General features: G+C 41.0%; 1 protein-coding gene across 1 annotated transcript in view; it reads left to right on the top strand.

Moving 5' to 3' along the window:
- Positions 1–3,010: 3,010 nt before the first annotated feature.
- Positions 3,011–8,836, top strand: part of klhl32 (kelch-like family member 32) — a 261,784-nt gene continuing 255,958 nt past the window's right edge. Inside the window, exon 1 of the mRNA XM_078212642.1 lies at positions 3,011–3,144. The gene's annotated coding sequence lies outside the window, so the exon portion shown is untranslated. The remainder of the gene's footprint in view (positions 3,145–8,836) is intronic.

Here is an 8,836-nt window from a genome sequence, read left to right as displayed (position 1 = left end):
GTTAGATGGGCTTCAGATTAGTTTCACAGGTCGGCGCAACACCGAGGGCTGAAGGGCCTGTACTGTGCTGTAATGTTCTAAGTTCTAATATCTTGAATCAGAGGTACAGCCCTTCAATAGAAACTGCTATTTGAAATATTGTAGATACAGAAGATGCTATGGTAATTTTTAAACATATATTTAATATAAAAGCAAAATATTGCTGGAAATCGGTTGAAGGCTTGTTTAGATTCAAAACCCACTGTTTCTCTCCACAGATGTTGCCAGACTTGCTGAGTTTATTCAAAATTTGTTTTTATTTTAGAAATATTCAATGTTTTATTATTTCCAGTAATGAGTTTCTCAGATAAAGTTCAAAACAGCCTCTGAAAGAATGAAAAAGAAGTGTTATTTTAGTGGTTTACCATCCTTTTTTTATACTTCATATTTTTTTCCATTCTTACTTGCTTGTTAGTGCCTGGTAGTTTATTTGTGATTTATTATTGTTGTTTCACAAATGCGCAGGTATGACACAGAAATTTGGACTTTTACAGATGTGGTACTGACAATGTGATAGATAAAATTTATACTGGATAGAAAAGTACCGACTCAAAAATACCGACAGAAAAGTATGGACTTGAACAGCTTCTTCCCTGCTGCCATCAGACTTTTGAATGGATCTACCATGCATTAAGTTGATCTTTCTTTACACCCTAGCTATGACTGTAATACTACATTCTGCACTCTCATTATGAAGTGCTTCGAAAGGTTAGCCATGGCACGAATCAATTCCAGCCACCCGGACTACCTGGATCCACTACAGTTTGCCTACCGCCGCAACAGGTCCACAGCAGACGACATCTCCCTGGCTCTGCACTCAACCCTGGAACACCTAGATAACAAAGACACCTATGTCAAACTCCTATTTATAGACTACAGCTCAGCCTTCAACACTATTATTCCCATGAAACTCATCTCCAAACTCCGTGGCCTGGGCATCGACTCCTCCCTCTGCAACTGGATCCTGAACTTCCTAACCCACAGACCACAATCAGTAAGGATAGGCAACAACACCTCCTCCACGATCATCCTCAACACCAGTGCCCCACAAGGCTGTGTTCTCAGCCCCCTACTATACTCCTTATACACCTATAACTGTGTGGCCAAATTCCTCTCCAATTTGATTTTCAAGTTTGCTGACACTACCACCGTAGTGGGTTGGATCTCAAACAATGACAAGACAGAGTACAGGAATGAGATAGAGAATCTGGTGAACTGGTGAGGCAACAATAATCTCTCCCGCAATGTCAACACAACGAAGAAGATTGTCATCGACTTCAGGAAGCGTAAAGGAGAACGTGCCCCTGTCTACATCAATGAGGGTGAAATAGAAAGAGTCGAGAGCTTCAAGTTTTTAGGTGTCCAGATCACCAACAACCTGTCCTGGTCCCCCCATGCCGACACTATAGTTAAGAAAGCCCACCAATGCCTTTACTTTCTCAGAAGACTAAGGAAATTTGGCATGTCAGCTACGACTCTCACCAACCATAGAAAGCATTCTTTCTGGTTGTATCACAGCTTGGTATGGCTCCTGCTCTGCCCAAGACCTCAAGGAACTACAAAAGGTCGTGAATGTAGCCCAATCCATCATGCAAACCAGCCTCCCATCCATTGACTCTGTCTACACTTCCCACTGCCTCGGCAAAGCAGCCAGCATAATTAAGGACCCCACGCATCCCAGATATTCTCTTCCTTCGGGAAAAAGATACAAAAGTCTGAGGTCACGTACCAACCGACTCAAGAACAGCTTCTTCCCTGCTGCTGTCAGACTTTTGAATGGACCTACATTGCACAAAGTTGATCTTTCTCCACACCGTAGCTATGACTGTAACACTACATTCTGCACTCTCTCATTTTCTTCTCTATGAACGGTATGCTTTGTCTGTATAGCGCGCAAGAAACAATACTTTTCACTGTATACTAATACATGTGACAATAATAAATCAAATTAAAAAATTAATGCTTTAGCACATGTCATCTGACATTGCTCACAGAGGCTATACTGTTGTTAGCGTCAAAGCGTGGATGTGGGAAAAGATGCAAATTCCAGCGCAAGTTTTCTGCACATTGTAACAATCAGTTTCAGAGTGGTATTGCCAGGATCCTGAGAGAAAATTACCTATTGGCTACAGTGGAAGACACTGATTGTTTGGAAAATATCACAAGAAAAATGGAGGGCAACATCCATTCAAAAAATCATTCATACTGAAATTGTCACAATCCTAGCGCTGCACGATAACGGTGCAACATTTTAATTCTGGGGTTCTCACGTTCATAATTCTTATTTCGCCAAACCGTGTGAGAATTAGAGACACCTTTCAGCTGGGTAATGGAAGGAGACACATTATGGGGCAGCCACTTCCCACAAAGATTATAATCCAAAATTAACCCCTAATTTTGCATTATCTTTCAGCAGCAGACTGGGAAGCAGTGGCCCAAACAAAAAACACACACACACGAAAAAAAGAAGCTTGCCAGCAGCTTGGCTTTGACGCTTGCGGATCTGCAATCCCCATTGATTGGAAGTGACAATCCCTTATATCGGTTTGGAAATGTTGACCTATTTTAATGCGGGGCTTTGGCGAAGCACAGCCCCGGCTCTAACCTTGCTTTGAAAGGAAAGCCCCATGGTTTTCCATCGGATATGAGTGTCACCACCCCCACCCCCCCGCCCCGAACATTCAGAGCACCCCAATGTTGTGAGCGATGTGAAGAATAGCGAAGACACACAGACACTGCAGCTTGTCTGTATCTCTGTGTGTGTGTCTCTCTCTCTCTCTCGCGCGCGCTGGCCAGCACAACGTTCCATGGATGGGCCACCAGGGCGCGCGCCCGCCCGCGGCGTCACGTGTCAATCACCGTGCGCGCGCGCCAGCCGGCCGTCCCGGCGCTTCAGAGCTCCGGCAGCGGAGCAAAGCCCACACAGCCAGGCAAGAGACAGACAGAGACAGCTGAGCGTCTCTGCAAATCCACACAGGGGGGGGACACACAGCGCATCAAAGACATTTCCAAAAGGTTCGCCCGGCATACATCACCAGGCACGAGAAGTGCAGCAGCTCAATACATTTAACAAAAAAAAAACCCAATAGGACACTGCCTTCTCAGGTGAGTGGAAGTTATTCTGTCCATTCCGTCGATGTCTGGTGAGCAAGAAGAGTAAAGCAATCATTGTGTGACTGCTGCTAGGCTACATAATGCAGGTGGCTGGGTCCTGGTGCCCCATTTACCGGTCCGTTTTAGTGCAATTTTATACGTGTGTGTGTGTATATGTTGTGTGTGTGATTGCCACTGAAATCACGTCGAGGTTGAACGCTATGTTGTTGCAGGGGACGATGCAAGATGTGGGGGAAAACAGCTTATTCTGTCATAAGACTTTAGTTGACTTTAGCTTTACCATGGCAACACACAAGGTGTACTACGTGACCTTGATTCAAGGGAGAATTTCGACAGTAATTCGATGTGGTGACCCTATCTGAGTTATTGGTAATGAGTGAAAATAATTAAAACATGCTTTCTGACAAAGTGAAAAATATGAATGCAATGCTTACTGGTTAATGGAGTGCTGTAATGATGTGCTTATAGTATGGAGGGGGGATGCTGTACATTTACCTGTTTTGAAATGTTATCAATGATTATAATTGCAAACAGTGTATAACCATTTTAAATAATATAGTTTAAGTGTTGTTGCAATTTTGATATATACTAGTTGATCTCCTGTGGCAGTGCACGTGGGGAGTGGAGACTGAGGTGTAGCTTTCAAATAAAACAGGCGTAGAGGATAGGGTAATTCACTCCCCATTTTCAAGTTATATGGCCAGTCCTTATCTTTCTAGAACTTGATTTATAAATGTGGACATAAGAATTATAATGAAGGCAGCCTAAGTTGCAATGTCTCCACTGCAGAAAAGATGTAAGTAGTATGACAAAGTTTACATCAGCAATAGTGCAGACATAGGAATTGATGATGGGAAAAAAAACGACTGAAATTGTATGCAGCTGGAAGATTAAAAATTTTTTTTTTACTGCATTTAGCTTCCATTACATTTAGTCTTCATATTTTATAAACTTGTTCAGTGTTTATTTGCATGTTAAAACTATAACTGGTTAAAATTTCAAATCACATGGTTTATCTATCCTCCCACTCTTACTAAAATCAAATAATTTTGAGAGATATGATAAATTATGCCTTAATTGTTTTATAATGAACACATACTCTGAATGCTAACTGGCAGTTCATAGGAAATTATGGACACTTTCACAACCCCCATCTGGGAGCAATTCTGAAATGTGATCAAAGATTGAATCCTTGCTTGGGCCCATTTGGCCAAGATTGATTTTTATTTACAGGGAGAATCTGGCTATTAATGTCACTCAGGTTTTGGAACTGAACTTGGGTGTCCCACTTAGTGCTTCAGTCCATCAAAATATTATTCCTCTCAAAGAACAAAGAACAATACAGCACAGGGACAGGCCCTTCGGCCCTCCAGGCCTGTGCCGACCATGTGCCCTCTCGGTTGTTCCTCTAGGATGCATCAGTATTTTATTTAACTTTCTTTGTCTTTGTTTTTACAAATAACATTTGAAGTGGGTAGCATAAAAAATGATAATGTGCAAGATAAAAAATATTAAATACGAGCTGAAGAAGCAAAGTTCGAAGTAGTGCCAAATTATTGCTAGCCGACTAGTTGGTATCTTGTCACAATGCATGCAGGGAATCAAAAGTAAGTATTTCCTTCAAGAAAGGTGGTATTAGACAGCAAGTTAATGTTGAAACCAATGTATGTAAATAATTCTATTCTCATTTTCAAGTCATACATTTTGTCCCTATCCTATTTCCATTAGAAATTTCGATGTTCATATTTAGAATGGAAGCAGTTTGGTCATTGTGTTATGTCATCATCCAACCAACAAGTGACACTCTAGACACAAGAATATTATTATATTAAAGGTGATTTGTATGGCTACTGATGAGTGGTTTGGAGGATGGTTGTGAAGTCTAAATGGAATGGGATTTAACCTGGGTTATTTTTAAAGACACTGATGAAGCACATCTTGTGGGGAAAGGGTCTAAATACATCCTGAGGTCATTCTAAGGCTAATTACTGAGCAAAATTTCTGTAGATTGGCAGTTGCTTGCAAATCTTTTGGGGATTGTCCAGATTCTGCAAGATTGTCCTTTTTTATATGTTTTTTTTCACTTTCAAGTATTCTTTAATATGCTTGAAGGTGTGCTAATTGGAAGATATTTTTATAAATGGACATTTTTGGGTGTGAATATTTCAAAGGGTTTGTGTTTCCAATCAGTTCCCAGATTTGAAATTGCAGAATGTTCCTTATTAAGCCTGTGAAAACTGCCTGTTCTTTTAAAAGAATTCTCAGGTTCAGGAGGGTCTGTGATCTTATGTGATAGAACATTTCCTACTAGCTAGGAGAAATCTTGAATGTGCATATTATTAAATGAATGACAATTAACATTGCCATTCTGTCCCTATCCCTTGCCATGCTGTAAACTTGCTTTCAAGTAATTCTGGCATTAAAAGACATGTAAATGAAAACTTGCATAATATATTTACATTTTGTTTGAAAGCAGCATGACATATCTTGCACATCTCTTAAACTCTCAAGCAAGCAGCTGGACAAATATAAATGAGTTGTCGTAATTGTTTTCTGATACAACTGCTGATTCACCAAGGGAATTGTAAATAATGATCATATGTCAAAGTTTATAGCTTTATTAAATAAAGCATGTGAGCGGAGGTAGTGTATATACAAATTTGTGATCTGTTTTGAATAAAGAAATAACTTGTATTAACACACCAGTAGTTTACTATTTACCCTTTAGAGAGGGGAGGCATGTGGTCACTGCCTTTTCACTTCAAGAACCTGAAATCTGTGGGAGGGCAATGCAGTCGAAGAACACATGACAGGCTGGAATGTTTTATACCTGGGAGTGTGAGTTAGGGGAGAGTGAGCACAGGGTGTGAGGCCAGTGGAAACATTGGAAGGATAGGGAGTTTCTGTTCATGTTGCTTGAGAGAGTGATATTGGTTCAAAACTCTGGAGGAACTCCCACCTCTTCAATAATGTCACCAAATGTTTTCTGCCCCATGACATAGTAGGCAGGGTGTCCATTTAACATTTAATCTAAGCCCTAACAAGCAGCACTCCTCCAATTCCAGGCTGCAAGTCTTTGAAGTGGGACATCAAAACACAACATCAGAGAATGGCCTCTGGCTGTGCTGTGCAGGTTGTCCATCGAATCTGCTGTGGTGACTTTTGAACCTATATCCACTGCAATTTCACTCGTTGGATAAAAAAAGATTTCCTTATGTCACCTCTGGTTCTTCTACCATAAATCTGTGCTCATTGTTGACCCTTCAGCCACAGGAAATATTTCCTCTTTATCTAAATCTTTTGTGATTTTAAAGACCTCTATTAAATCTATGCAACGGAGAACAGCTATAGCTTCTCCAGTCTATCCACGTGACTATAATCTTTCATCCAGGAAGCAGTCTACTAAATATTTCCTGCAACCTCTCTGAAGCCTTCTAATCCTTCCTAAATTGTGATGCCCACAATTAGACATGATACTCTAATTGGGTCCAAAATTGTGTTCTATATAGGTTAGGCATAACTTCCTAGTTTTGAACTGTGCCTCTATTTAGGAGATCCAGGATCCGATTTTGTTTTTAATTTATTCTTTCATAGCTTGCTGATGTTGCTGGCTGGACCAGCATTAATTGTCCTTGAAAAGGTGGTGGTGCACCACCTTCTTGAACTGCTCGACAGGGTGCATGTGGGAAGAATGTTTCCCCTTGTGGGAGAGTCTAGAACTCGAGGCCACTCTGCTTAAAGATAAGGAGTTGCCTGTTTAAGATAGATGAGGGAAAAAAAATCTGAGGGTTGTGATATTTCAGAATTCTCTTCCTCAAAAAGGGCTGGAGGCAGAGTCTTTGGATATCTTTAAGGCAGAAGTAGATAGATTCTTGAAGAGCAAGCAGGTAAAAGGTTATTGAGTGTAGGCAGGAATAGGAAGTTGAAGTCAAAATTAAATCAACTGTGATCTTATTGAATAGTAAGAAGTCTCACAACACCAGGTTAAAGTCCAACAGGTTTATTTGGTAGCAAATTTGGTAGCAATCTTATTGAATGGCAGAGCAGGCTTGAGGGATCGAGTGACCTACATCTCCTAATTTTAAAGTTTGTGTATTAATGTCCCAAGTAGGCTTACATAAACACCGCAGTGAAGTTACTGTGAAAATCCCCTAGTCACCACATTTCAATGCCTGTTCACTAAGAGAATTTAGTATGGCCAATGCACTTAACCAGCATGTTAGCGGGTGCAGATTCAAGGTGAGAGGGGGAAAGTTTAAGGGAGTTGTATGGGGAAGTTTTTCACACACAGTGGGTGCCTGGAACATGCTGCCAGAGGAGGTGGTGGAAACAAGCACATTAGCAACATTTAAGAGGTATCTGGATGGGTACATGAATAAGGAGGGAATAGAGGGATATGGACCGAGTAAGGGCAGAAGGTTTTTTTTAGTTTAGTTAGGGCATCATGATTGGCACAGGCTTGGAGGGCCATAGGGCCTGTCCTGTGCTGTACCTTTCTTTGTTCTTTGTCTTTCTAACTGTGGGAGGAAACCAGAGCACCAGGAGGAAACCCACGCAGACATGAGAGAACAGACTCCGCACAGAGAGTGACCCAAGCTGGGAATTTAACTCATGTCCCTGACGTTTTGAGGCAGCAGTGATAACCACCATTTGCATGTTCCTGCCGTCTATGTATTGTAAGAATACCCGTAGTGCTGTTAGGAAGGAAGTTCTAGGATTTTGATGCAGTGACTGTGGAGCAACAGCAATGTAGTTTCAAGATATGCTTTTTTAATTGCTTTATTAACCTGTTCTGCCACCTTTAAAGATTAGTACATAAACATCTCGGATCTCTTGCATCCACTTTAAAATGGTACCATTTAGCATGTATAGTCCCTCCTCATTCCTTCTTGAAGGAGGCCCTCTGACACAGTGGTAACATCCCGACCACTGAACCAGAAGCTCCAGGTTCAAGTCAAATGCCAGGACTTGTTGACCACGGTTATCCCATGGGCTTCCATTTTGCTAACAAACCTAAGATGTTGTACTTTAAAAAACACCTTTTGAATGTCCTCATGCCCAACATCAACTGCAGTGCCCTCATCCATCTAGTTACCTTGTCAAAAAACTCAACCAACTTAGTCAAGTGCAATTTTCCTTTAACAACACAGTTTTCTTCTCGTCCGTCCATGTTTACCCAAGCTGTTAAATTTCCTCCCAGATATTATGTCCAAAAATTTCCTTACTGCCAGTGTTAAATTGACTGATTTCTAGTTGCCCAGTTTATCTTGCTCCCCTTTTTTGAACAACTGTGCAACATTTGCAGTTCTCCAGTCCTTCCTGTCTTGAAGTAGGATTGGATGATTGTGGCCAACATCCCATCAATTTTCACTCTTAATTTTCTCAGGAACCTAGGTTGCATCCCATCTAGTCCATGTGACTTATCCACTTTAATTAACAACAGGTTTTCTCATGTTTGCCTCCTGTCTAATGTTTATTTGTTTTTATTCAGTATCCTAACAACTCCTTGGTTATTGTAGTTTTGATTAAAAAACAATGCAAATTACTCATTCAGTACCTTGGCCATTTTTTCTATATCCACTAATAGATCTCCCTTTTGGTCCCTAACTAGCTCCCTCGCTCTTCTAATAGCCCCTTTAACAGCTTGTGGAACTTTGGTGATTCCTTCACTATGCTTCCTGCT

This window comes from Mustelus asterias, chromosome 5, assembly GCF_964213995.1.
Source record: "Mustelus asterias chromosome 5, sMusAst1.hap1.1, whole genome shotgun sequence".
In the NCBI taxonomy this organism is placed as follows: domain Eukaryota; kingdom Metazoa; phylum Chordata; class Chondrichthyes; order Carcharhiniformes; family Triakidae; genus Mustelus; species Mustelus asterias.
The sequence above is the reverse complement of the archived record's forward strand: the minus strand, read 5'-3'. Positions and strand labels throughout refer to the sequence as shown.